General features: G+C 43.0%; 30 non-coding genes across 30 annotated transcripts; all 30 read left to right on the top strand.

Moving 5' to 3' along the window:
• Window positions 1-1022: 1022 nt before the first annotated feature.
• Window positions 1023-1189, top strand: LOC134589884 (U1 spliceosomal RNA). The gene has a single exon (XR_010086892.1). It is a non-coding gene; the product is annotated as a U1 spliceosomal RNA (small nuclear RNA).
• An 888-nt stretch (window positions 1190-2077) lies between these two features.
• On the top strand, window positions 2078-2218 carry LOC134592239 (U4 spliceosomal RNA). Its single transcript, XR_010088894.1, has one exon. It is a non-coding gene; the product is annotated as a U4 spliceosomal RNA (small nuclear RNA).
• A 469-nt stretch (window positions 2219-2687) lies between these two features.
• LOC134589883 (U1 spliceosomal RNA) lies at window positions 2688-2854 on the top strand. Its single transcript, XR_010086891.1, has one exon. It is a non-coding gene; the product is annotated as a U1 spliceosomal RNA (small nuclear RNA).
• Window positions 2855-3753: 899 nt separating this feature from the next.
• Window positions 3754-3894, top strand: LOC134592238 (U4 spliceosomal RNA). Its single transcript, XR_010088893.1, has one exon. It is a non-coding gene; the product is annotated as a U4 spliceosomal RNA (small nuclear RNA).
• Window positions 3895-4365: 471 nt separating this feature from the next.
• On the top strand, window positions 4366-4532 carry LOC134589882 (U1 spliceosomal RNA). Its single transcript, XR_010086890.1, has one exon. It is a non-coding gene; the product is annotated as a U1 spliceosomal RNA (small nuclear RNA).
• Window positions 4533-5431: 899 nt separating this feature from the next.
• On the top strand, window positions 5432-5572 carry LOC134592784 (U4 spliceosomal RNA). Its single transcript, XR_010089360.1, has one exon. It is a non-coding gene; the product is annotated as a U4 spliceosomal RNA (small nuclear RNA).
• Window positions 5573-6045: 473 nt separating this feature from the next.
• Window positions 6046-6212, top strand: LOC134589645 (U1 spliceosomal RNA). Its single transcript, XR_010086688.1, has one exon. It is a non-coding gene; the product is annotated as a U1 spliceosomal RNA (small nuclear RNA).
• An 899-nt stretch (window positions 6213-7111) lies between these two features.
• LOC134592782 (U4 spliceosomal RNA) lies at window positions 7112-7252 on the top strand. Its single transcript, XR_010089359.1, has one exon. It is a non-coding gene; the product is annotated as a U4 spliceosomal RNA (small nuclear RNA).
• A 471-nt stretch (window positions 7253-7723) lies between these two features.
• Window positions 7724-7890, top strand: LOC134590976 (U1 spliceosomal RNA). The gene has a single exon (XR_010087823.1). It is a non-coding gene; the product is annotated as a U1 spliceosomal RNA (small nuclear RNA).
• An 899-nt stretch (window positions 7891-8789) lies between these two features.
• LOC134592781 (U4 spliceosomal RNA) lies at window positions 8790-8930 on the top strand. Its single transcript, XR_010089358.1, has one exon. It is a non-coding gene; the product is annotated as a U4 spliceosomal RNA (small nuclear RNA).
• A 470-nt stretch (window positions 8931-9400) lies between these two features.
• LOC134591228 (U1 spliceosomal RNA) lies at window positions 9401-9567 on the top strand. Its single transcript, XR_010088035.1, has one exon. It is a non-coding gene; the product is annotated as a U1 spliceosomal RNA (small nuclear RNA).
• Window positions 9568-10466: 899 nt separating this feature from the next.
• On the top strand, window positions 10467-10607 carry LOC134592237 (U4 spliceosomal RNA). Its single transcript, XR_010088892.1, has one exon. It is a non-coding gene; the product is annotated as a U4 spliceosomal RNA (small nuclear RNA).
• Window positions 10608-11078: 471 nt separating this feature from the next.
• Window positions 11079-11245, top strand: LOC134589881 (U1 spliceosomal RNA). Its single transcript, XR_010086889.1, has one exon. It is a non-coding gene; the product is annotated as a U1 spliceosomal RNA (small nuclear RNA).
• Window positions 11246-12144: 899 nt separating this feature from the next.
• LOC134592780 (U4 spliceosomal RNA) lies at window positions 12145-12285 on the top strand. The gene has a single exon (XR_010089357.1). It is a non-coding gene; the product is annotated as a U4 spliceosomal RNA (small nuclear RNA).
• A 473-nt stretch (window positions 12286-12758) lies between these two features.
• LOC134589644 (U1 spliceosomal RNA) lies at window positions 12759-12925 on the top strand. The gene has a single exon (XR_010086687.1). It is a non-coding gene; the product is annotated as a U1 spliceosomal RNA (small nuclear RNA).
• Window positions 12926-13824: 899 nt separating this feature from the next.
• Window positions 13825-13965, top strand: LOC134593603 (U4 spliceosomal RNA). Its single transcript, XR_010090061.1, has one exon. It is a non-coding gene; the product is annotated as a U4 spliceosomal RNA (small nuclear RNA).
• Window positions 13966-14436: 471 nt separating this feature from the next.
• LOC134590975 (U1 spliceosomal RNA) lies at window positions 14437-14603 on the top strand. Its single transcript, XR_010087822.1, has one exon. It is a non-coding gene; the product is annotated as a U1 spliceosomal RNA (small nuclear RNA).
• An 899-nt stretch (window positions 14604-15502) lies between these two features.
• LOC134592779 (U4 spliceosomal RNA) lies at window positions 15503-15643 on the top strand. The gene has a single exon (XR_010089356.1). It is a non-coding gene; the product is annotated as a U4 spliceosomal RNA (small nuclear RNA).
• Window positions 15644-16113: 470 nt separating this feature from the next.
• On the top strand, window positions 16114-16280 carry LOC134591227 (U1 spliceosomal RNA). The gene has a single exon (XR_010088034.1). It is a non-coding gene; the product is annotated as a U1 spliceosomal RNA (small nuclear RNA).
• Window positions 16281-17179: 899 nt separating this feature from the next.
• Window positions 17180-17320, top strand: LOC134592778 (U4 spliceosomal RNA). The gene has a single exon (XR_010089355.1). It is a non-coding gene; the product is annotated as a U4 spliceosomal RNA (small nuclear RNA).
• Window positions 17321-17797: 477 nt separating this feature from the next.
• On the top strand, window positions 17798-17964 carry LOC134591497 (U1 spliceosomal RNA). The gene has a single exon (XR_010088268.1). It is a non-coding gene; the product is annotated as a U1 spliceosomal RNA (small nuclear RNA).
• A 900-nt stretch (window positions 17965-18864) lies between these two features.
• On the top strand, window positions 18865-19005 carry LOC134593432 (U4 spliceosomal RNA). Its single transcript, XR_010089915.1, has one exon. It is a non-coding gene; the product is annotated as a U4 spliceosomal RNA (small nuclear RNA).
• Window positions 19006-19475: 470 nt separating this feature from the next.
• LOC134589880 (U1 spliceosomal RNA) lies at window positions 19476-19642 on the top strand. The gene has a single exon (XR_010086888.1). It is a non-coding gene; the product is annotated as a U1 spliceosomal RNA (small nuclear RNA).
• An 899-nt stretch (window positions 19643-20541) lies between these two features.
• On the top strand, window positions 20542-20682 carry LOC134592777 (U4 spliceosomal RNA). Its single transcript, XR_010089354.1, has one exon. It is a non-coding gene; the product is annotated as a U4 spliceosomal RNA (small nuclear RNA).
• Window positions 20683-21152: 470 nt separating this feature from the next.
• Window positions 21153-21319, top strand: LOC134591174 (U1 spliceosomal RNA). Its single transcript, XR_010087990.1, has one exon. It is a non-coding gene; the product is annotated as a U1 spliceosomal RNA (small nuclear RNA).
• Window positions 21320-22207: 888 nt separating this feature from the next.
• Window positions 22208-22348, top strand: LOC134592776 (U4 spliceosomal RNA). Its single transcript, XR_010089353.1, has one exon. It is a non-coding gene; the product is annotated as a U4 spliceosomal RNA (small nuclear RNA).
• Window positions 22349-22818: 470 nt separating this feature from the next.
• Window positions 22819-22985, top strand: LOC134590620 (U1 spliceosomal RNA). The gene has a single exon (XR_010087518.1). It is a non-coding gene; the product is annotated as a U1 spliceosomal RNA (small nuclear RNA).
• A 900-nt stretch (window positions 22986-23885) lies between these two features.
• On the top strand, window positions 23886-24026 carry LOC134592775 (U4 spliceosomal RNA). Its single transcript, XR_010089352.1, has one exon. It is a non-coding gene; the product is annotated as a U4 spliceosomal RNA (small nuclear RNA).
• Window positions 24027-24495: 469 nt separating this feature from the next.
• On the top strand, window positions 24496-24662 carry LOC134590606 (U1 spliceosomal RNA). Its single transcript, XR_010087505.1, has one exon. It is a non-coding gene; the product is annotated as a U1 spliceosomal RNA (small nuclear RNA).
• An 899-nt stretch (window positions 24663-25561) lies between these two features.
• Window positions 25562-25702, top strand: LOC134592774 (U4 spliceosomal RNA). The gene has a single exon (XR_010089351.1). It is a non-coding gene; the product is annotated as a U4 spliceosomal RNA (small nuclear RNA).
• Window positions 25703-25749: the final 47 nt, after the last annotated feature.

Raw genomic sequence — 25749 nt, 5'->3', positions numbered from 1 at the left:
AGCAAGCGGGTTACTGGGAGACAGGTTATACTGCACCTAATGGTAGCGTCTTTACGTTCCAAGTGTGGACACATTTGTGTCTCCCTACCCATATTGTTTCCTCTCCACACATAGGAGAGCCTGCTCCGTCCAGCTGTTATACCGGCAAGCTCTATAGCCAGACTGTCTGTTTGGGGGGGCTCCTTAACTATTGGCACCGATTAGTAGCCTTGTTACTAAGTGAGTTACAACCCCCTCCACCTCCTCACAGTCTGTCACCGCTAGGCACTCTCCCTGTTTGGTAGATTGTGCCATCACCAGCGGTGCAAGTGCTTTTGAGTAATCCCAGTACGGAGTATAGCCTCTTTCCAAGGCAACATCCGATTCCTTTATAGACAGGATTGAGTGTACTCTATTATTGACTCACAGTAATCCATCATTTGGTCTGAACCGTGTGGTTCAACCTGTTCCTGTCATTCTAGAGCTGTCTTCACTCACTTATCCCTGTCGTAGAGGTCAGCTGCCACTAAGAGCATTAGTCTGCACTGTACAATACCTGTTACCTAGCCTCTGCGTATACATTCTCAGTCTTTCTCCACTCACAAGCAGTATACAGCAGGGCTAGCTTCCACAGGTTCCTATAGCCATTTCGTAGGTACAACCTTTTATACATTTTTGCTTTCCCCGTTTGGTTCATAGCGGTTGTGGGATATTAAGTTTCCTTTCTCTATATGTATATATTTGTCTGGGACCATACAGTTGTTATGGTGCCCATAATAAAGTTGAATTTTTAAGTCTGCCACATTGGTTAGAATCATCCCTGCAGCACCCAACTCCTGTGCTCCTGAAGCTGCCCCACAGCTTGGGTTCACTTTTTCTCTATTTTGTACACATACAAGGGTTATGCCCTCCTGGGTCTGCAGACACACTCTAGTTCCCACCCACTGGGAACACTTGCACTAACGTGCCATTTCCTATTATTTCACCACAGCCTAAAGGAAAGGCTTCCCAGCGGGCGTGCCTTTGAATGTACCCGTCATGTCATACTTACCTGGCAGGGGAGCAATAGCCATGATCCCTAAGGTGGCTCTCCCAGAGTGAGGCTGGTTCATTGCACTCCGTACCAGTTGACCTCTGCGATTTCCTCAAATGTGGGAAACTCGACTGCATAATTTATGGTAGTGGGGGACTGCGTTCGCGCTTTCCCCTGTGTTTGCTTGTTTGACAAAAATAGAGAACTTCACCAATTCTGACGAAGGATAATTTCAGCCACGGCACCCGTCTTCTTTGGCTCTTACTTTCCGCATCAAGTAGGCAGCGACAATCATTTCCTAGGCTTGATCATTTTTATTATCTATGTTTTCTGGAGACCAGTTTTAAGACAGAATTTCACTTTTTATTTTAACTTTTCAGCTTTTTTTTTATCCTGACTTCTTTTGATTTATTGTATGCTTCAATGCAATGGAAGAAATAAAGAATTGGAGACCTATATTACGTCTTCCAACAGAACGTAACGTTTGATTGAATTTCTGGGAAAAAAAGATTTTCTGGATCAAGGCAGTGAATTGCCGCTTGAGACAATCAGACCAAACCTTAGGAATAGCTGGGTGGTCGCTAGCACTTACTAATGAACACCATGGAATTTTGAAAAAGCCACCACAAATGTTCTTTCAGCCCTGTTGAGTGTGGATGAAGAGAAGACAGGTGCTAGGCAAGGGTCATTCCTATCGATGGAGTCATGAAATGTGTGACTTTGGGGACGAACGTAGACCAGCGGATTGTGTACTCTGCCTAATGGCTGCTGTAGTAGAATCTTGGCAAAACTGTTTCCAAAGAGAGAAAAAAAATTGTACAAGGTTTGCTGCAAGATATGGTTGCCCTCACTCTCTGTTATAGGTTTGGAACCATTCCAAGATGCCATATAAGAAGACCGAGGAATTTGTTGGGGTTTAAGCTTCCCTGTAGGAGGAAGCGGGCCTAATTAGAATATTGCCTCCCATAATCCTTTGCAATGGCTTATGGTCATGAACTTTTTCTCACCGCTGTCTTAAAGTGTCCTTACGTGGTAGCTCTTAAAAGCTGGCCCACTTGAACAGCTAGCTTTGCGCAGTGGCAGTATCGTAGCCCATGAGGTCAATCCGAGGCGTGATTATTGCTAATTGAAAACTTTACCCAATACCCCGCCATGATGACTTGAAATACAGTCAGCATTGGCAATTTTTGACAGGCTCTAAGGAGACTGAAAGATTGGTTTAATAAAAGTTTATGGCGCCCCATGTCTAGGGCGTGTCTTACGTGACTCCCGTTTCTTCCTGAGCTCTGTTGCACCATTCCTTCCGCTGGCTTCTTAGCATTTCCCTTTTACCTTTCTCTCCCACTGAATTCACTTGTTTCCGGCAGCACACTATTCTCACTACATGCTACGAATTCCATCCTTCGGCTCATTGGCCTAGCATTTGCCTTTATGCAAATTGCTCCTTCGCACCCTGAATCCAGCTCAATTATTCACACCTAACCACCTGAAGGCACTAAAATTACTGGTAGCTAAGGAAAACAACGATCAGCCACGAGGTTTGGTAATCTTTTGTAGCCTTCTATCATTTGGATTATTTATTTGCTTTTTTTTTTTTTAACTTGCTTTATTATTTCACCACAGCCTAAAGGAAAGGCTTCCCAGCGGGCGTGCCTTTGAATGTACCCGTCATGTCATACTTACCTGGCAGGGGAGCAATAGCCATGATCCCTAAGGTGGCTCTCCCAGAGTGAGGCTGGTTCATTGCACTCCGTACCAGTTGACCTCTGCGATTTCCTCAAATGTGGGAAACTCGACTGCATAATTTATGGTAGTGGGGGACTGCGTTCGCGCTTTCCCCTGTGTTTGCTTGTTTGACAAAAATAGAGAACTTCACCAATTCTGACGAAGGATAATTTCAGCCACGGCACCCGTCTTCTTTGGCTCTTACTTTCCGCATCAAGCAGGCAGCGACAATCATTTCCTAGGCTTGATCATTTTTATTATCTATGTTTTCTGGAGACCAGTTTTAAGCCAGAATTTCACTTTTTATTTTAACTTTTCAGCTTTTTTTTCATCATTTTTTTATCCTGACTTCTTTTGATTTATTGTATGCTTCAATGCAATGGAAGAAATAAAGAATTGGAGACCTATATTACGTCTTCCAACAGAACGTAACGTTTGATTGAATTTCTGGGAAAAAAAGATTTTCTGGATCAAGGCAGTGAATTGCCGCTTGAGACAATCAGACCAAACCTTAGGAATAGCTGGGTGGTCGCTAGCACTTACTAATGAACACCATGGAATTTTGAAAAAGCCACCACAAATGTTCTTTCAGCCCTGTTGAGTGTGGATGAAGAGAAGACAGGTGCTAGGCAAGGGTCATTCCTATCGATGGAGTCATGAAATGTGTGACTTTGGGGACGAACGTAGACCAGCGGATTGTGTACTCTGCCTAATGGCTGCTGTAGTAGAATCTTGGCAAAACTGTTTCCAAAGAGAGAAAAAAAATTGTACAAGGTTTGCTGCAAGATATGGTTGCCCTCACTCTCTGTTATAGGTTTGGAACCATTCCAAGATGCCATATAAGAAGACCGAGGAATTTGTTGGGGTTTAAGCTTCCCTGTAGGAGGAAGCGGGCCTAATTAGAATATTGCCTCCCATAATCCTTTGCAATGGCTTATGGTCATGAACTTTTTCTCACCGCTGTCTTAAAGTGTCCTTACGTGGTAGCTCTTAAAAGCTGGCCCACTTGAACAGCTAGCTTTGCGCAGTGGCAGTATCGTAGCCCATGAGGTCAATCCGAGGCGTGATTATTGCTAATTGAAAACTTTACCCAATACCCCGCCATGATGACTTGAAATACAGTCAGCATTGGCAATTTTTGACAGGCTCTAAGGAGACTGAAAGATTGGTTTAATAAAAGTTTATGGCGCCCCATGTCTAGGGCGTGTCTTACGTGACTCCCGTTTCTTCCTGAGCTCTGTTGCACCATTCCTTCCGCTGGCTTCTTAGCATTTCCCTTTTACCTTTCTCTCCCACTGAATTCACTTGTTTCCGGCAGCACACTATTCTCACTCCATGCTACGAATTCCATCCTTCGGCTCATTGGCCTAGCATTTGCCTTTATGCAAATTGCTCCTTCGCACCCTGAATCCAGCTCAATTATTCACACCTAACCACCTGAAGGCACTAAAATTACTGGTAGCTAAGGAAAACAACGATCAGCCACGAGGTTTGGTAATCTTTTGTAGCCTTCTATCATTTGGATTATTTATTTGCTTTTTTTTTTTTTTTAACTTGCTTTATTATTTCACCACAGCCTAAAGGAAAGGCTTCCCAGCGGGCGTGCCTTTGAATGTACCCGTCATGTCATACTTACCTGGCAGGGGAGCAATAGCCATGATCCCTAAGGTGGCTCTCCCAGAGTGAGGCTGGTTCATTGCACTCCGTACCAGTTGACCTCTGCGATTTCCTCAAATGTGGGAAACTCGACTGCATAATTTATGGTAGTGGGGGACTGCGTTCGCGCTTTCCCCTGTGTTTGTTTGTTTGACAAAAATAGAGAACTTCACCAATTCTGATGAAGGATAATTTCAGCCACGGCACCCGTCTTCTTTGGCTCTTACTTTCCACATCAAGCAGGCAGCTACAATCATTTCCTAGGCTTGATCATTTTTATTATCTATGTTTTCTGGAGACCAGTTTTAAGCCAGAATTTCACTTTTTATTTTAACTTTTCAGCTTTTTTTTCATCATTTTTTTATCCTGACTTCTTTTGATTTATTGTATGCTTCAATGCAATGGAAGAAATAAAGAATTGGAGACCTATATTACGTCTTCCAACAGAACGTAACGTTTGATTGAATTTCTGGGAAAAAAAGATTTTCTGGATCAAGGCAGTGAATTGCCGCTTGAGACAATCAGACCAAACCTTAGGAATAGCTGGGTGGTCGCTAGCACTTACTAATGAACACCATGGAATTTTGAAAAAGCCACCACAAATGTTCTTTCAGCCCTGTTGAGTGTGGATGAAGAGAAGACAGGTGCTAGGCAAGGGTCATTCCTATCGATGGAGTCATGAAATGTGTGACTTTGGGGACGAACGGAGACCAGCGGATTGTGTACTCTGCCTAATGGCTGCTGTAGTAGAATCTTGGCAAAACCGTTTCCAAAGAGAGAAAAAAAATTGTACAAGGTTTGCTGCAAGATATGGTTGCCCTCACTCTCTGTTATAGGTTTGGAACCATTCCAAGATGCCATATAAGAAGACCGAGGAATTTGTTGGGGTTTAAGCTTCCCTGTAGGAGGAAGCGGGCCTAATTAGAATATTGCCTCCCACAATAATTTGCAATGGCTTATGGTCATGAACTTTTTCTCACCGCTGTCTTAAAGTGTCCTTACGTGGTAGCTCTTAAAAGCTGTCCCACTTGAACAGTTAACTTTGCGCAGTGGCAGTATCGTAGCCCATGAGGTCAATCCGAGGCGTGATTATTGCTAATTGAAAACTTTACCCAATACCCCGCCATGATGACTTGAAATACAGTCAGCATTGGCAATTTTTGACAGGCTCTAAGGAGACTGAAAGATTGGTTTAATAAAAGTTTATGGCGCCCCATGTCTAGGGCGTGTCTTACGTGACTCCCGTTTCTTCCTGAGCTCTGTTGCACCATTCCTTCCGCTGGCTTCTTAGCATTTCCCTTTTACCTTTCTCTCCCACTGAATTCACTTGTTTCCGGCAGCACACTATTCTCACTACATGCTACGAATTCCCATCCTTCGGCTCATTGGCCTAGCATTTGCCTTTATGCAAATTGCTCCTTCGCACCCTGAATCCAGCTCAATTATTCACACCTAACCACCTGAAGGCACTAAAATTACTGGTAGCTAAGGAAAACAACGATCAGCCACGAGGTTTGGTAATCTTTTGTAGCCTTCTATAATTTGGATTATTTATTTGCTTTTTTTTTTTTTTTAAACTTGCTTTATTATTTCACCACAGCCTAAAGGAAAGGCTTCCCAGCAGGCGTGCCTTTGAATGTACCCGTCATGTCATACTTACCTGGCAGGGGAGCAAAAGCCATGATCCCTAAGGTGGCTCTCCCAGAGTGAGGCTGGTTCATTGCACTCCGTACCAGTTGACCTCTGCGATTTCCTCAAATGTGGGAAACTCGACTGCATAATTTATGGTAGTGGGGGACTGCGTTCGCGCTTTCCCCTGTGTTTGCTTGTTTGACAAAAATAGAGAACTTCACCAATTCTGACGAAGGATAATTTCAGCCACGGCACCCGTCTTCTTTGGCTCTTACTTTCCACATCAAGCAGGCAGCGACAATCATTTCCTAGGCTTGATCATTTTTATTATCTATGTTTTCTGGAGACCAGTTTTAAGCCAGAATTTCACTTTTTATTTTAACTTTTCAGCTTTTTTTTCATCATTTTTTTATCCTGACTTCTTTTGATTTATTGTATGCTTCAATGCAATGGAAGAAATAAAGAATTGGAGACCTATATTACGTCTTCCAACAGAACGTAACGTTTGATTGAATTTCTGGGAAAAAAAGATTTTCTGGATCAAGGCAGTGAATTGCCGCTTGAGACAATCAGACCAAACCTTAGGAATAGCTGGGTGGTCGCTAGCACTTACTAATGAACACCATGGAATTTTGAAAAAGCCACCACAAATGTTCTTTCAGCCCTGTTGAGTGTGGATGAAGAGAAGACAGGTGCTAGGCAAGGGTCATTCCTATCGATGGAGTCATGAAATGTGTGACTTTGGGGACGAACGTAGACCAGCGGATTGTGTACTCTGCCTAATGGCTGCTGTAGTAGAATCTTGGCAAAACTGTTTCCAAAGAGAGAAAAAAAATTGTACAAGGTTTGCTGCAAGATATGGTTGCCCTCACTCTCTGTTATAGGTTTGGAACCATTCCAAGATGCCATATAAGAAGACCGAGGAATTTGTTGGGGTTTAAGCTTCCCTGTAGGAGGAAGCGGGCCTAATTAGAATATTGCCTCCCACAATCCTTTGCAATGGCTTATGGTCATGAACTTTTTCTCACCGCTGTCTTAAAGTGTCCTTACGTGGTAGCTCTTAAAAGCTGGCCCACTTGAACAGTTAACTTTGCGCAGTGGCAGTATCGTAGCCCATGAGGTCAATCCGAGGCGTGATTATTGCTAATTGAAAACTTTACCCAATACCCCGCCATGATGACTTGAAATACAGTCAGCATTGGCAATTTTTGACAGGCTCTAAGGAGACTGAAAGATTGGTTTAAAAAAAGTTTATGGCGCCCCATGTCTAGGGCGTGTCTTACGTGACTCCCGTTTCTTCCTGAGCTCTGTTGCACCATTCCTTCCGCTGGCTTCTTAGCATTTCCTTTTTACCTTTCTCTCCCACTGAATCCATTTGTTTCCGGCAGCACACTATTCTCACTCCATGCTACGAATTCCCATCCTTCGGCTCATTGGTCTAGCATTTGCCTTTATGCAAATTGCTCCTTCGCACCCTGAATCCAGCTCAATTATTCACACCTAACCACCTGAAGGCACTAAAATTACTAGTAGCTAAGGAAAACAACGATCAGCCACGAGGTTTGGTAATCTTTTGTAGCCTTCTATCATTTGGATTATTTATTTGCTTTTTTTTTTTTTTAACTTGCTTTATTATTTCACCACAGCCTAAAGGAAAGGCTTCCCAGCGGGCGTGCCTTTGAATGTACCCGTCATGTCATACTTACCTGGCAGGGGAGCAATAGCCATGATCCCTAAGGTGGCTCTCCCAGCGTGAGGCTGGTTCATTGCACTCCGTACCAGTTGACCTCTGCGATTTTCTCAAATGTGGGAAACTCGACTGCATAATTTATGGTAGTGGGGGACTGCGTTCGCGCTTTCCCCTGTGTTTGCTTGTTTGGAAAAAATAGAGAACTTCACCAATTCTGACGAAGGATAATTTCAGCAACGGCACCCGTCTTCTTTGGCTCTTACTTTCCGCATCAAGCAGGCAGCGACAATCATTTCCTAGGCTTGATCATTTTTATTATCTATGTTTTCTGGAGACCAGTTTTAAGCCAGAATTTCACTTTTTATTTTAACTTTTCAGCTTTTTTTTCATCATTTTTTTATCCTGACTTCTTTTGATTTATTGTATGCTTCAATGCAATGGAAGAAATAAAGAATTGGAGACCTATATTACGTCTTCCAACAGAACGTAACGTTTGATTGAATTTCTGGGAAACAAAGATTTTCTGGATCAAGGCAGTGAATTGCCACTTGAGACAATCAGACCAAACCTTAGGAATAGCTGGGTGGTCGCTAGCACTTACTAATGAACACCATGGAATTTTGAAAAAGCCACCACAAATGTTCTTTCAGCCCTGTTGAGTGTGGATGAAGAGAAGACAGGTGCTAGGCAAGGGTCATTCCTATCGATGGAGTCATGAAATGTGTGACTTTGGGGACGAACGTAGACCAGCGGATTGTGTACTCTGCCTAATGGCTGCTGTAGTAGAATCTTGGCAAAACCGTTTCCAAAGAGAGAAAAAAAATTGTACAAGGTTTGCTGCAAGATATGGTTGCCCTCACTCTCTGTTATAGGTTTGGAACCATTCCAAGATGCCATATAAGAAGACCGAGGAATTTGTTGGGGTTTAAGCTTCCCTGTAGGAGGAAGCGGGCCTAATTAGAATATTGCCTCCCACAATCCTTTGCAATGGCTTATGGTCATGAACTTTTTCTCACCGCTGTCTTAAAGTGTCCTTACGTGGTAGCTCTTAAAAGCTGGCCAACTTGAACAGTTAACTTTGCGCAGTGGCAGTATCGTAGCCCATGAGGTCAATCCGAGGCGTGATTATTGCTAATTGAAAACTTTACCCAATACCCCGCCATGATGACTTGAAATACAGTCAGCATTGGCAATTTTTGACAGGCTCTAAGGAGACTGAAAGATTGGTTTAAAAAAAGTTTATGGCGCCCCATGTCTAGGGCGTGTCTTACGTGACTCCCGTTTCTTCCTGAGCTCTGTTGCACCATTCCTTCCGCTGGCTTCCTTGCATTTCCCTTTTACCTTTCTCTCCCACTGAATCCACTTGTTTCCGGCAGCACACTATTCTCACTCTATGCTACGAATTCCCATCCTTCGGCTCATTGGCCTATCATTTGCCTTTATGCAAATTGCTCCTTCGCACCCTGAATCCAGCTCAATTATTCACACCTAACCACCTGAAGGCACTAAAATTACTGGTAGCTAAGGAAAACAACGATCAGCCACGAGGTTTGGTAATCTTTTGTAGCCTTCTATCATTTGGATTATTTATTTGCTTTTTTTTTTTTTAACTTGCTTTATTATTTCACCACAGCCTAAAGGAAAGGCTTCCCAGTGGGCGTGCCTTTGAATGTACCCGTCATGTCATACTTACCTGGCAGGGGAGCAATAGCCATGATCCCTAAGGTGGCTCTCCCAGAGTGAGGCTGGTTCATTGCACTCCGTACCAGTTGAACTCTGCGATTTCCTCAAATGTGGGAAACTCAACTGCATAATTTATGGTAGTGGGGGACTGCGTTCGCGCTTTCCCCTGTGTTTGCTTGTTTGACAAAAATAGAGAACTTCACCAATTCTGACGAAGGATAATTTCAGCCACGGCACCCGTCTTCTTTGGCTCTTACTTTCCGCATGAAGCAGGCAGCGACAATCATTTCCTAGGCTTGATCATTTTTATTATCTATGTTTTCTGGAGACCAGTTTTAAGCCAGAATTTCACTTTTTATTTTAACTTTTCAGCTTTTTTTTCATCATTTTTTTATCCTGACTTCTTTTGATTTATTGTATGCTTCAATGCAATGGAAGAAATAAAGAATTGGAGCCCTATATTACGTCTTCCAACAGAACGTAACGTTTGATTGAATTTCTGGGAAAAAAAGATTTTCTGGATCAAGGCAGTGAATTGCCGCTTGAGACAATCAGACCAAACCTTAGGAATAGCTGGGTGGTCGTTAGCACTTACTTATGAACACCATGGAATTTTGAAAAAGCCACCACAAATGTTCTTTCAGCCCTGTTGAGTGTGGATGAAGAGAAGACAGGTGCTAGGCAAGGGTCATTCCTATCGATGGAGTCATGAAATGTGTGACTTTGGGGACGAACGTAGACCAGCGGATTGTGTACTCTGCCTAATGGCTGCTGTAGTAGAATCTTGGCAAAACTGTTTCCAAAGAGAGAAAAAAAATTGTACAAGGTTTGCTGCAAGATATGGTTGCCCTCACTCTCTGTTATAGGTTTGGAACCATTCCAAGATGCCATATAAGAAGACCGAGGAATTTGTTGGGGTTTAAGCTTCCCTGTAGGAGGAAGCGGGCCTAATTAGAATATTGCCTCCCATAATCCTTTGCAATGGCTTATGGTCATGAACTTTTTCTCACCGCTGTCTTAAAGTGTCCTTACGTGGTAGCTCTTAAAAGCTGGCCCACTTGAACAGCTAGCTTTGCGCAGTGGCAGTATCGTAGCCCATGAGGTCAATCCGAGGCGTGATTATTGCTAATTGAAAACTTTACCCAATACCCCGCCATGATGACTTGAAATACAGTCAGCATTGGCAATTTTTGACAGGCTCTAAGGAGACTGAAAGATTGGTTTAATAAAAGTTTATGGCGCCCCATGTCTAGGGCGTGTCTTACGTGACTCCCGTTTCTTCCTGAGCTCTGTTGCACCATTCCTTCCGCTGGCTTCTTAGCATTTCCCTTTTACCTTTCTCTCCCACTGAATTCACTTGTTTCCGGCAGCACACTATTCTCACTCCATGCTACGAATTCCATCCTTCGGCTCATTGGCCTAGCATTTGCCTTTATGCAAATTGCTCCTTCGCACCCTGAATCCAGCTCAATTATTCACACCTAACCACCTGAAGGCACTAAAATTACTGGTAGCTAAGGAAAACAACGATCAGCCACGAGGTTTGGTAATCTTTTGTAGCCTTCTATCATTTGGATTATTTATTTGCTTTTTTTTTTTTTTTAACTTGCTTTATTATTTCACCACAGCCTAAAGGAAAGGCTTCCCAGCGGGCGTGCCTTTGAATGTACCCGTCATGTCATACTTACCTGGCAGGGGAGCAATAGCCATGATCCCTAAGGTGGCTCTCCCAGAGTGAGGCTGGTTCATTGCACTCCGTACCAGTTGACCTCTGCGATTTCCTCAAATGTGGGAAACTCGACTGCATAATTTATGGTAGTGGGGGACTGCGTTCGCGCTTTCCCCTGTGTTTGTTTGTTTGACAAAAATAGAGAACTTCACCAATTCTGATGAAGGATAATTTCAGCCACGGCACCCGTCTTCTTTGGCTCTTACTTTCCACATCAAGCAGGCAGCTACAATCATTTCCTAGGCTTGATCATTTTTATTATCTATGTTTTCTGGAGACCAGTTTTAAGCCAGAATTTCACTTTTTATTTTAACTTTTCAGCTTTTTTTTCATCATTTTTTTATCCTGACTTCTTTTGATTTATTGTATGCTTCAATGCAATGGAAGAAATAAAGAATTGGAGACCTATATTACGTCTTCCAACAGAACGTAACGTTTGATTGAATTTCTGGGAAAAAAAGATTTTCTGGATCAAGGCAGTGAATTGCCGCTTGAGACAATCAGACCAAACCTTAGGAATAGCTGGGTGGTCGCTAGCACTTACTAATGAACACCATGGAATTTTGAAAAAGCCACCACAAATGTTCTTTCAGCCCTGTTGAGTGTGGATGAAGAGAAGACAGGTGCTAGGCAAGGGTCATTCCTATCGATGGAGTCATGAAATGTGTGACTTTGGGGACGAACGGAGACCAGCGGATTGTGTACTCTGCCTAATGGCTGCTGTAGTAGAATCTTGGCAAAACCGTTTCCAAAGAGAGAAAAAAAATTGTACAAGGTTTGCTGCAAGATATGGTTGCCCTCACTCTCTGTTATAGGTTTGGAACCATTCCAAGATGCCATATAAGAAGACCGAGGAATTTGTTGGGGTTTAAGCTTCCCTGTAGGAGGAAGCGGGCCTAATTAGAATATTGCCTCCCACAATAATTTGCAATGGCTTATGGTCATGAACTTTTTCTCACCGCTGTCTTAAAGTGTCCTTACGTGGTAGCTCTTAAAAGCTGTCCCACTTGAACAGTTAACTTTGCGCAGTGGCAGTATCGTAGCCCATGAGGTCAATCCGAGGCGTGATTATTGCTAATTGAAAACTTTACCCAATACCCCGCCATGATGACTTGAAATACAGTCAGCATTGGCAATTTTTGACAGGCTCTAAGGAGACTGAAAGATTGGTTTAATAAAAGTTTATGGCGCCCCATGTCTAGGGCGTGTCTTACGTGACTCCCGTTTCTTCCTGAGCTCTGTTGCACCATTCCTTCCGCTGGCTTCTTAGCATTTCCCTTTTACCTTTCTCTCCCACTGAATTCACTTGTTTCCGGCAGCACACTATTCTCACTACATGCTACGAATTCCCATCCTTCGGCTCATTGGCCTAGCATTTGCCTTTATGCAAATTGCTCCTTCGCACCCTGAATCCAGCTCAATTATTCACACCTAACCACCTGAAGGCACTAAAATTACTGGTAGCTAAGGAAAACAACGATCAGCCACGAGGTTTGGTAATCTTTTGTAGCCTTCTATAATTTGGATTATTTATTTGCTTTTTTTTTTTTTTTAAACTTGCTTTATTATTTCACCACAGCCTAAAGGAAAGGCTTCCCAGCAGGCGTGCCTTTGAATGTACCCGTCATGTCATACTTACCTGGCAGGGGAGCAAAAGCCATGATCCCTAAGGTGGCTCTCCCAGAGTGAGGCTGGTTCATTGCACTCCGTACCAGTTGACCTCTGCGATTTCCTCAAATGTGGGAAACTCGACTGCATAATTTATGGTAGTGGGGGACTGCGTTCGCGCTTTCCCCTGTGTTTGCTTGTTTGACAAAAATAGAGAACTTCACCAATTCTGACGAAGGATAATTTCAGCCACGGCACCCGTCTTCTTTGGCTCTTACTTTCCACATCAAGCAGGCAGCGACAATCATTTCCTAGGCTTGATCATTTTTATTATCTATGTTTTCTGGAGACCAGTTTTAAGCCAGAATTTCACTTTTTATTTTAACTTTTCAGCTTTTTTTTCATCATTTTTTTATCCTGACTTCTTTTGATTTATTGTATGCTTCAATGCAATGGAAGAAATAAAGAATTGGAGACCTATATTACGTCTTCCAACAGAACGTAACGTTTGATTGAATTTCTGGGAAAAAAAGATTTTCTGGATCAAGGCAGTGAATTGCCGCTTGAGACAATCAGACCAAACCTTAGGAATAGCTGGGTGGTCGCTAGCACTTACTAATGAACACCATGGAATTTTGAAAAAGCCACCACAAATGTTCTTTCAGCCCTGTTGAGTGTGGATGAAGAGAAGACAGGTGCTAGGCAAGGGTCATTCCTATCGATGGAGTTATGAAATGTGTGACTTTGGGGACGAACGTAGACCAGCGGATTGTGTACTCTGCCTAATGGCTGCTGTAGTAGAATCTTGGCAAAACTGTTTCCAAAGAGAGAAAAAAAATTGTACAAGGTTTGCTGCAAGATATGGTTGCCCTCACTCTCTGTTATAGGTTTGGAACCATTCCAAGATGCCATATAAGAAGACCGAGGAATTTGTTGGGGTTTAAGCTTCCCTGTAGGAGGAAGCGGGCCTAATTAGAATATTGCCTCCCACAATCCTTTGCAATGGCTTATGGTCATGAACTTTTTCTCACCGCTGTCTTAAAGTGTCCTTACGTGGTAGCTCTTAAAAGCTGGCCCACTTGAACAGTTAACTTTGCGCAGTGGCAGTTTCGTAGCCCATGAGGTCAATCCGAGGCGTGATTATTGCTAATTGAAAACTTTACCCAATACCCCGCCATGATGACTTGAAATACAGTCAGCATTGGCAATTTTTGACAGGCTCTAAGGAGACTGAAAGATTGGTTTAAAAAAAGTTTATGGCGCCCCATGTCTAGGGCGTGTCTTACGTGACTCCCGTTTCTTCCTGAGCTCTGTTGCACCATTCCTTCCGCTGGCTTCTTAGCATTTCCTTTTTACCTTTCTCTCCCACTGAATCCATTTGTTTCCGGCAGCACACTATTCTCACTCCATGCTACGAATTCCCATCCTTCGGCTCATTGGTCTAGCATTTGCCTTTATGCAAATTGCTCCTTCGCACCCTGAATCCAGCTCAATTATTCACACCTAACCACCTGAAGGCACTAAAATTACTAGTAGCTAAGGAAAACAACGATCAGCCACGAGGTTTGGTAATCTTTTGTAGCCTTCTATCATTTGGATTATTTATTTGCTTTTTTTTTTTTTTAACTTGCTTTATTATTTCACCACAGCCTAAAGGAAAGGCTTCCCAGCGGGCGTGCCTTTGAATGTACCCGTCATGTCATACTTACCTGGCAGGGGAGCAATAGCCATGATCCCTAAGGTGGCTCTCCCAGCGTGAGGCTGGTTCATTGCACTCCGTACCAGTTGACCTCTGCGATTTTCTCAAATGTGGGAAACTCGACTGCATAATTTATGGTAGTGGGGGACTGCGTTCGCGCTTTCCCCTGTGTTTGCTTGTTTGGAAAAAATAGAGAACTTCACCAATTCTGACGAAGGATAATTTCAGCAACGGCACCCGTCTTCTTTGGCTCTTACTTTCCGCATCAAGCAGGCAGCGACAATCATTTCCTAGGCTTGATCATTTTTATTATCTATGTTTTCTGGAGACCAGTTTTAAGCCAGAATTTCACTTTTTATTTTAACTTTTCAGCTTTTTTTTCATCATTTTTTTATCCTGACTTCTTTTGATTTATTGTATGCTTCAATGCAATGGAAGAAATAAAGAATTGGAGACCTATATTACGTCTTCCAACAGAACGTAACGTTTGATTGAATTTCTGGGAAACAAAGATTTTCTGGATCAAGGCAGTGAATTGCCGCTTGAGACAATCAGACCAAACCTTAGGAATAGCTGGGTGGTCGCTAGCACTTACTAATGAACACCATGGAATTTTGAAAAAGCCACCACAAATGTTCTTTCAGCCCTGTTGAGTGTGGATGAAGAGAAGACAGGTGCTAGGCAAGGGTCATTCCTATCGATGGAGTCATGAAATGTGTGACTTTGGGGACGAACGTAGACCAGCGGATTGTGTACTCTGCCTAATGGCTGCTGTAGTAGAATCTTGGCAAAACCGTTTCCAAAGAGAGAAAAAAAATTGTACAAGGTTTGCTGCAAGATATGGTTGCCCTCACTCTCTGTTATAGGTTTGGAACCATTCCAAGATGCCATATAAGAAGACCGAGGAATTTGTTGGGGTTTAAGCTTCCCTGTAGGAGGAAGCGGGCCTAATTAGAATATTGCCTCCCACAATCCTTTGCAATGGCTTATGGTCATGAACTTTTTCTCACCGCTGTCTTAAAGTGTCCTTACGTGGTAGCTCTTAAAAGCTGGCCAACTTGAACAGTTAACTTTGCGCAGTGGCAGTATCGTAGCCCATGAGGTCAATCCGAGGCGTGATTATTGCTAATTGAAAACTTTACCCAATACCCCGCCATGATGACTTGAAATACAGTCAGCATTGGCAATTTTTGACAGGCTCTAAGGAGACTGAAAGATTGGTTTAAAAAAAGTTTATGGCGCCCCATGTCTAGGGCGTGTCTTACGTGACTCCCGTTTCTTCCTGAGCTCTGTTGCACCATTCCTTCCGCTGGCTTCCTTGCATTTCCCTTTTACCTTTCTCTCCCACTGAATCCACTTGTTTCCGGCAGCACACTATTCTCACTCTATGCTACGAATTCCCATCCTTCGGCTCATTGGCCTATCATTTGCCTTTATGCAAATTGCTCCTTCGCACCCTGAATCCAGCTCAATTATTCACACCTAACCACCTGAAGGCACTAAAATTACTGGTAGCTAAGGAAAACAACGATCAGCCACGAGGTTTGGTAATCTTTTGTAGCCTTCTATCATTTGGATTATTTATTTGCTTTTTTTTTTTTTAACTTGCTTTATTATTTCACCACAGCCTAAAGGAAAGGCTTCCCAGTGGGCGTGCCTTTGAATGTACCCGTCATGTCATACTTACCTGGCAGGGGAGCAATAGCCATGATCCCTAAGGTGGCTCTCCCAGAGTGAGGCTGGTTCATTGCACTCCGTACCAGTTGAACTCTGCGATTTCCTCAAATGTGGGAAACTCAACTGCATAATTTATGGTAGTGGGGGACTGCGTTCGCGCTTTCCCCTGTGTTTGCTTGTTTGACAAAAATAGAGAACTTCACCAATTCTGACGAAGGATAATTTCAGCCACGGCACCCGTCTTCTTTGGCTCTTACTTTCCGCATGAAGCAGGCAGCGACAATCATTTCCTAGGCTTGATCATTTTTATTATCTATGTTTTCTGGAGACCAGTTTTAAGCCAGAATTTCACTTTTTATTTTAACTTTTCAGCTTTTTTTTCATCATTTTTTTATCCTGACTTCTTTTGATTTATTGTATGCTTCAATGCAATGGAAGAAATAAAGAATTGGAGCCCTATATTACGTCTTCCAACAGAACGTAACGTTTGATTGAATTTCTGGGAAAAAAAGATTTTCTGGATCAAGGCAGTGAATTGCCGCTTGAGACAATCAGACCAAACCTTAGGAATAGCTGGGTGGTCGTTAGCACTTACTTATGAACACCATGGAATTTTGAAAAAGCCACCACAAATGTTCTTTCAGCCCTGTTGAGTGTGGATGAAGAGAAGACAGGTGCTAGGCAAGGGTCATTCCTATCGATGGAGTCATGAAATGTGTGACTTTGGGGACGAACGTAGACCAGCGGATTGTGTACTCTGCCTAATGGCTGCTGTAGTAGAATCTTGGCAAAACCGTTTCCAAAGAGAGAAAAAAAATTGTACAAGGTTTGCTGCAAGATATGGTTGCCCTCACTCTCTGTTATAGGTTTGGAACCATTCCAAGATGCCATATAAGAAGACCGAGGAATTTGTTGGGGTTTAAGCTTCCCTGTAGGAGGAAGCGGGCCTAATTAGAATATTGCCTCCCACAATCCTTTGCAATGGCTTATGGTCATGAACTTTTTCTCACCGCTGTCTTAAAGTGTCCTTACATGGTAGCTCTTAAAAGCTGGCCCACTTGAACAGTTAACTTTGCGCAGTGGCAGTATCGTAGCCCATGAGGTCAATCCGAGGCGTGATTATTGCTAATTGAAAACTTTACCCAATACCCCGCCATGATGACTTGAAATACAGTCAGCATTGGCAATTTTTGACAGGCTCTAAGGAGACTGAAAGATTGGTTTAATAAAAGTTTATGGCGCCCCATGTCTAGGGCGTGTCTTACGTGACTCCCGTTTCTTCCTGAGCTCTGTTGCACCATTCCTTCCGCTGGCTTCTTAGCATTTCCCTTTTACCTTTCTCTCCCACTGAATTCACTTGTTTCCGGCAGCACACTATTCTCACTACATGCTACGAATTCCCATCCTTCGGCTCATTGGCCTAGCATTTGCCTTTATGCAAATTGCTCCTTCGCACCCTGAATCCAGCTCAATTATTCACACCTAACCACCTGAAGGCACTAAAATTACTGGTAGCTAAGGAAAACAATGATCAGCCACGAGGTTTGGTAATCTTTTGTAGCCTTCTATCATTTGGATTATTTATTTGCTTTTTTTTTTTTTTTTTTTTAACTTGCTTTATTATTTCACCACAGCCTAAAGGAAAGGCTTCCCAGCGGGCGTGCCTTTGAATGTACCCGTCATGTCATACTTACCTGGCAGGGGAGCAATAGCCATGATCCCTAAGGTGGCTCTCCCAGAGTGAGGCTGGTTCATTGCACTCCGTACCAGTTGACCTCTGCGATTTCCTCAAATGTGGGAAACTCAACTGCATAATTTATGGTAGTGGCGGACTGCGTTCGCGCTTTCCCCATGTGTTTGCTTGTTTGACAAAAATAGAGAACTTCACCAATTCTGATGAAGGATAATTTCAGCCACGGCACCCGTCTTCTTTGGCTCTTACTTTCCACATCAAGCAGGCAGCGACAATCATTTCCTAGGCTTGATCATTTTTATTATCTATGTTTTCTGGAGACCAGTTTTAAGCCAGAATTTCACTTTTTATTTTAACTTTTCAGCTTTTTTTTCATCATTTTTTTATCCTGACTTCTTTTGATTTATTGTATGCTTCAATGCAATGGAAGAAATAAAGAATTGGAGACCTATATTACGTCTTCCAACAGAACGTAACGTTTGATTGAATTTCTGGGAAAAAAAGATTTTCTGGATCAAGGCAGTGAATTGCCGCTTGAGACAATCAGACCAAACCTTAGGAATAGCTGGGTGGTCGCTAGCACTTACTAATGAACACCATGGAATTTTGAAAAAGCCACCACAAATGTTCTTTCAGCCCTGTTGAGTGTGGATGAAGAGAAGACAGGTGCTAGGCAAGGGTCATTCCTATCGATGGAGTCATGAAATGTGTGACTTTGGGGACGAACGTAGACCAGCGGATTGTGTACTCTGCCTAATGGCTGCTGTAGTAGAATCTTGGCAAAACCGTTTCCAAAGAGAGAAAAAAAATTGTACAAGGTTTGCTGCAAGATATGGTTGCCCTCACTCTCTGTTATAGGTTTGGAACCATTCCAAGATGCCATATAAGAAGACCGAGGAATTTGTTGGGGTTTAAGCTTCCCTGTAGGAGGAAGCGGGCCTAATTAGAATATTGCCTCCCACAATAATTTGCAATGGCTTATGGTCATGAACTTTTTCTCACCGCTGTCTTAAAGTGTCCTTACGTGGTAGCTCTTAAAAGCTGGCCCACTTGAACAGTTAACTTTGCGCAGTGGCAGTATCGTAGCCCATGAGGTCAATCCGAGGCGTGATTATTGCTAATTGAAAACTTTACCCAATACCCCGCCATGATGACTTGAAATACAGTCTGCATTGGCAATTTTTGACAGGCTCTAAGGAGACTGAAAGATTGGTTTAATAAAAGTTTATGGCGCCCCATGTCTAGGGCGTGTCTTACGTGACTCCCGTTTCTTCCTGAGCTCTGTTGCACCATTCCTTCCGCTGGCTTCTTAGCATGTCCCTTTTACCTTTCTCTCCCACTGAATTCACTTGTTTCCGGCAGCACACTATTCTCACTACATGCTACGAATTCCCATTCTTCGGCTCATTGGCCTAGCATTTGTCTTTATGCAAATTGCTCCTTCGCACCCTGAATCCAGCTCAATTATTCACAACTAACCACCTGAAGGCACTAAAATTACTGGTAGCTAAGGAAAACAACGATCAGCCACGAGGTTTGGTAATCTTTTGTAGCCTTCTATCATTTGGATTATTTATTTGCTTTTTTTTTTTTTAACTTGCTTTATTATTTCACCACAGCCTAAAGGAAAGGCTTCCCAGCGGGCGTGCCTTTGAATGTACCCGTCATGTCATACTTACCTGGCAGGGGAGCAATAGCCATGATCCCTAAGGTGGCTCTCCCAGAGTGAGGCTGGTTCATTGCACTCCGTACCAGTTGACCTCTGCGATTTCCTCAAATGTGGGAAACTCGACTGCATAATTTATGGTAGTGGGGGACTGCGTTCGCGCTTTCCCCTGTGTTTGCTTGTTTGACAAAAATAGAGAACTTCACCAATTCTGATGAAGGATAATTTCAGCCACGGCACCCGTCTTCTTTGGCTCTTACTTTCCACATCAAGCAGGCAGCGACAATCATTTCCTAGGCTTGATCATTTTTATTATCTATGTTTTCTGGAGACCAGTTTTAAGCCAGAATTTCACTTTTTATTTTTACTTTTCAGCTTTTTTTTCATCATTTTTTTATCCTGACTTCTTTTGATTTATTGTATGCTTCAATGCAATGGAAGAAATAAAGAATTGGAGACCTATATTACGTCTTCCAACAGAACGTAACGTTTGATTGAATTTCTGGGAAAAAAAGATTTTCTGGATCAAGGCAGTGAATTGCCGCTTGAGACAATCAGACCAAACCTTAGGAATAGCTGGGTGGTCGCTAGCACATACTAATGAACACCATGGAATTTTGAAAAAGCCACCACAAATGTTCTTTCAGCCCTGTTGAGTGTGGATGAAGAGAAGACAGGTGCTAGGCAAGGGTCATTCCTATTGATGGAGTCATGAAATGTGTGACTTTGGGGACGAACGTAGACCAGCGGATTGTGTACTCTGTCTAATGGCTGCTGTAGTAGAATCTTGGCAAAACCGTTTCCAAAGAGAGAAAAAAAATTGTACAAGGTTTGCTGCAAGATATGGTTGCCCTCACTCTCTGTTATAGGTTTGGAACCATTCCAAGATGCCATATAAGAAGACCGAGGAATTTGTTGGGGTTTAAGCTTCCCTGTAGGAGGAAGCGGGCCTAATTAGAATATTGCCTCCCACAATCCTTTGCAATGGCTTATGGTCATGAACTTTTTCTCACCGCTGTCTTAAAGTGTCCTTACGTGGTAGCTCTTAAAAGCTGGCCCACTTGAACAGTTAACTTTGCGCAGTGGCAGTATCGTAGCCCATGAGGTCAATCCGAGGCGTGATTATTGCTAATTGAAAACTTTACCCAATACCCCGCCATGATGACTTGAAATACAGTCAGCATTGGCAATTTTTGACAGGCTCTAAGGAGACTGAAAGATTGGTTTAATAAAAGTTTATGGCGCCCCATGTCTAGGGCGTGTCTTACGTGACTCCTGTTTCTTCCTGAGCTATGTTGCACTATTCCTTCCGCTGGCTTCTTAGCATTTCCCTTTTACCTTTCTCTCCCACTGAATTCACTTGTTTCCGGCAGCACACTATTCTCACTACATGCTACGAATTCCCATCCTTCGGCTCATTGGCCTAGCATTTGCCTTTATGCAAATTGCTCCTTCGCACCCTGAATCCAGCTCAATTATTCACACCTAACCACCTGAAGGCACTAAAATTACTGGTAGCTAAGGAAAACAACGATCAGCCACGAGGTTTGGTAATCTTTTGTAGCCTTCTATCATTTGGATTATTTATTTGCTTTTTTTTTTTTTAACTTGCTTTATTATTTCACCACAGCCTAAAGGAAAGGCTTCCCAGCGGGCGTGCCTTTGAATGTACCCGTCATGTCATACTTACCTGGCAGGGGAGCAATAGCCATGATACCTAAGGTGGCTCTCCCAGAGTGAGGCTGGTTCATTGCACTCCGTACCAGTTGACCTCTGCGATTTCCTCAAATGTGGGAAACTCGACTGCATAATTTATGGTAGTGGGGGACTGCGTTCGCGTTTTCCCCTGTGTTTGCTTGTTTGACAAAAATAGAGAACTTCACCAATTCTGTCGAAGGATAATTTCAGCCACGGCACCCGTCTTCTTTGGCTCTTACTTTCCGCATCAAGCAGGCAGCGACAATCATTTCCTAGGCTTGATCATTTTTATTATCTATGTTTTCTGGAGACCAGTTTTAAGCCAGAATTTCACTTTTTATTTTAACTTTTCAGCTTTTTTTTTATCCTGACTTCTTTTGATTTATTGTATGCTTCAATGCAATGGAAGAAATAAAGAATTGGAGCCCTATATTACGTCTTCCAACAGAACGTAACGTTTGATTGAATTTCTGGGAAAAAAAGATTTTCTGGATCAAGGCAGTGAATTGCCGCTTGAGACAATCAGACCAAACCTTAGGAATAGCTGGGTGGTCGCTAGCACTTACTAATGAACACCATGGAATTTTGAAAAAGCCACCACAAATGTTCTTTCAGCCCTGTTGAGTGTGGATGAAGAGAAGACAGGTGCTAGGCAAGGGTCATTCCTATCGATGGAGTCATGAAATGTGTGACTTTGGGGACGAACGTAGACCAGCGGATTGTGTACTCTGCCTAATGGCTGCTGTAGTAGAATCTTGGCAAAACCGTTTCCAAAGAGAGAAAAAAAATTGTACAAGGTTTGCTGCAAGATATGGTTGCCCTCACTCTCTGTTATAGGTTTGGAACCATTCCAAGATGCCATATAAGAAGACCGAGGAATTTGTTGGGGTTTAAGCTTCCCTGTAGGAGGAAGCGGGCCTAATTAGAATATTGCCTCCCACAATCCTTTGCAATGGCTTATGGTCATGAACTTTTTCTCACCGCTGTCTTAAAGTGTCCTTACATGGTAGCTCTTAAAAGCTGGCCCACTTGAACAGTTAACTTTGCGCAGTGGCAGTATCGTAGCCCATGAGGTCAATCCGAGGCGTGATTATTGCTAATTGAAAACTTTACCCAATACCCCGCCATGATGACTTGAAATACAGTCAGCATTGGCAATTTTTGACAGGCTCTAAGGAGACTGAAAGATTGGTTTAATAAAAGTTTATGGCGCCCCATGTCTAGGGCGTGTCTTACGTGACTCCCGTTTCTTCCTGAGCTCTGTTGCACCATTCCTTCCGCTGGCTTCTTAGCATTTCCCTTTTACCTTTCTCTCCCACTGAATTCACTTGTTTCCGGCAGCACACTATTCTCACTACATGCTACGAATTCCCATCCTTCGGCTCATTGGCCTAGCATTTGCCTTTATGCAAATTACTCCTTTGCACCCTGAATCCAGCTCAATTATTCACACCTAACCACCTGAAGGCACTAAAATTACTGGTAGCTAAGGAAAACAACGATCAGCCACGAGGTTTGGTAATCTTTTGTAGCCTTCTATCATTTGGATTATTTATTTGCTTTTTTTTTTTTTAACTTGCTTTATTATTTCACCACAGCCTAAAGGAAAGGCTTCCCAGCGGGCGTGCCTTTGAATGTACCCGTCATGTCATACTTACCTGGCAGGGGAGCAATAGCCATGATCCCTAAGGTGGCTCTCCCAGAGTGAGGCTGGTTCATTGCACTCCGTACCAGTTGACCTCTGCGATTTCCTCAAATGTGGGAAACTCGACTGCATAATTTATGGTAGTGGGGGACTGCGTTCGCGCTTTCTCCTGTGTTTGCTTGTTTGACAAAAATAGAGAACTTCACCAATTCTGACGAAGGCTAATTTCAGCCACGGCACCCGTCTTCTTTGGCTCTTACTTTCCGCATCAAGCAGGCAGCGACAATCATTTCCTAGGCTTGATCATTTTTATTATCTATGTTTTCTGGAGACCAGTTTTAAGCCAGAATTTCACTTTTTATTTTAACTTTTCAGCTTTTTTTTCATCATTTTTTTATCCTGACTTCTTTTGATTTATTGTATGCTTCAATGCAATGGAAGAAATAAAGAATTGGAGCCCTATATTACGTCTTCCAACAGAACGTAACGTTTGATTGAATTTCTGGGAAAAAAAAGATTTTCTGGATCAAGGCAGTGAATTGCCGCTTGAGACAATCAGACCAAACCTTAGGAATAGCTGGGTGGTCGCTAGCACTTACTAATGAACACCATGGAATTTTGAAAAAGCCACCACAAATGTTCTTTCAGCCCTGTTGAGTGTGGATGAAGAGAAGACAGGTGCTAGGCAAGGGTCATTCCTATCGATGGAGTCATGAAATGTGTGACTTTGGGGACGAACGTAGACCAGCGGATTGTGTACTCTGCCTAATGGCTGCTGTAGTAGAATCTTGGCAAAACCGTTTCCAAAGAGAGAAAAAAAATTGTACAAGGTTTGCTGCAAGATATGGTTGCCCTCACTCTCTGTTATAGGTTTGGAACCATTCCAAGATGCCATATAAGAAGACCGAGGAATTTGTTGGGGTTTAAGCTTCCCTGTAGGAGGAAGCGGGCCTAATTAGAATATTGCCTCCCACAATCCTTTGCAATGGCTTATGGTCATGAACTTTTTCTCACCGCTGTCTTAAAGTGTCCTTACATGGTAGCTCTTAAAAGCTGGCCCACTTGAACAGTTAACTTTGCGCAGTGGCAGTATCGTAGCCCATGAGGTCAATCCGAGGCGTGATTATTGCTAATTGAAAACTTTACCCAATACCCCGCCATGATGACTTGAAATACAGTCAGCATTGGCAATTTTTGACAGGCTCTAAGGAGACTGAAAGATTGGTTTAATAAAAGTTTATGGCGCCCCATGTCTAGGGCGTGTCTTACGTGACTCCCGTTTCTTCCTGAGCTCTGTTGCACCATTCCTTCCGCTGGCTTCTTAGCATTTCCCTTTTACCTTTCTCTCCCACTGAATTCACTTGTTTCTGGCAGCACACTATTCTCACTACATGCTACGAATTCCCATCCTTCGGCTCATTGGCCTAGCATTTGCCTTTATGCAAATTGCTCCTTCGCACCCTGAATCCAGCTCAATTATTCACACCTAACCACCTGAAGGCACTAAAATTACTGGTAGCTAAGGAAAACAACGATCAGCCACGAGGTTTGGTAATCTTTTGTAGCCTTCTATCATTTGGATTATTTATTTGCTTTTTTTTTTTTAACTTGCTTTATTATTTCACCACAGCCTAAAGGAAAGGCTTCCCAGCGGGCGTGCCTTTGAATGTACCCGTCATGTCATACTTACCTGGCAGGGGAGCAATAGCCATGATCCCTAAGGTGGCTCTCCCAGAGTGAGGCTGGTTCATTGCATTCTGTACCAGTTGACCTCTGCGATTTCCTCAAATGTGGGAAACTCGACTGCATAATTTATGGTAGTGGGGGACTGCGTTCGCGCTTTCCCCTGTGTTTGCTTGTTTGACAAAAATAGAGAACTTCACCAATTCTGACGAAGGATAATTTCATCCACGGCACCCGTCTTCTTTGGCTCTTACTTTCCGCATCAAGCAGGCAGCGACAATCATTTCCTAGGCTTGATCATTTTTATTATCTATGTTTTCTGGAGACCAGTTTTAAGCCAGAATTTCACTTTTTATTTTTACTTTTCAGCTTTTTTTTCATCATTTTTTTATCCTGACTTCTTTTGATTTATTGTATGCTTCAATGCAATGGAAGAAATAAAGAATTGGAGACCTATATTACGTCTTCCAACAGAACGTAACGTTTGATTGAATTTCTGGGAAAAAAAGATTTTCTGGATCAAGGCAGTGAAATGCCGCTTGAGACAATCAGACCAAACCTTAGGAATAGCTGGGTGGTCGCTAGCACTTACTAATGAACACCATGGAATTTTGAAAAAGCCACCACAAATGTTCTTTCAGCCCTGTTGAGTGTGGATGAAGAGAAGACAGGTGCTAGGCAAGGGTCATTCCTATCGATGGAGTCATGAAATGTGTGACTTTGGGGACGAACGTAGACCAGCGGATTGTGTACTCTGCCTAATGGCTGCTGTAGTAGAATCTTGGCAAAACCGTTTCCAAAGAGAGAAAAAAAATTGTACAAGGTTTGCTGCAAGATATGGTTGCCCTCACTCTCTGTTATAGGTTTGGAACCATTCCAAGATGCCATATAAGAAGACCGAGGAATTTGTTGGGGTTTAAGCTTCCCTGTAGGAGGAAGCGGGCCTAATTAGAATATTGCCTCCCACAATAATTTGCAATGGCTTATGGTCATGAACTTTTTCTCACCGCTGTCTTAAAGTGTCCTTACGTGGTAGCTCTTAAAAGCTGGCCCACTTGAACGGTTAACTTTGCGCAGTGGCAGTATCGTAGCCCATGAGGTCAATCCGAGGCGTGATTATTGCTAATTGAAAACTTTACCCAATACCCCGCCATGATGACTTGAAATACAGTCAGCATTGGCAATTTTTGACAGGCTCTAAGGAGACTGAAAGATTGGTTTAATAAAAGTTTATGGCGCCCCATGTCTAGGGC

Source organism: Pelobates fuscus, chromosome 2 (genome assembly GCF_036172605.1).
Source record: "Pelobates fuscus isolate aPelFus1 chromosome 2, aPelFus1.pri, whole genome shotgun sequence".
In the NCBI taxonomy this organism is placed as follows: Eukaryota; Metazoa; Chordata; class Amphibia; order Anura; family Pelobatidae; genus Pelobates; species Pelobates fuscus.
This window is presented reverse-complemented; position numbering and strand designations above follow the sequence as displayed.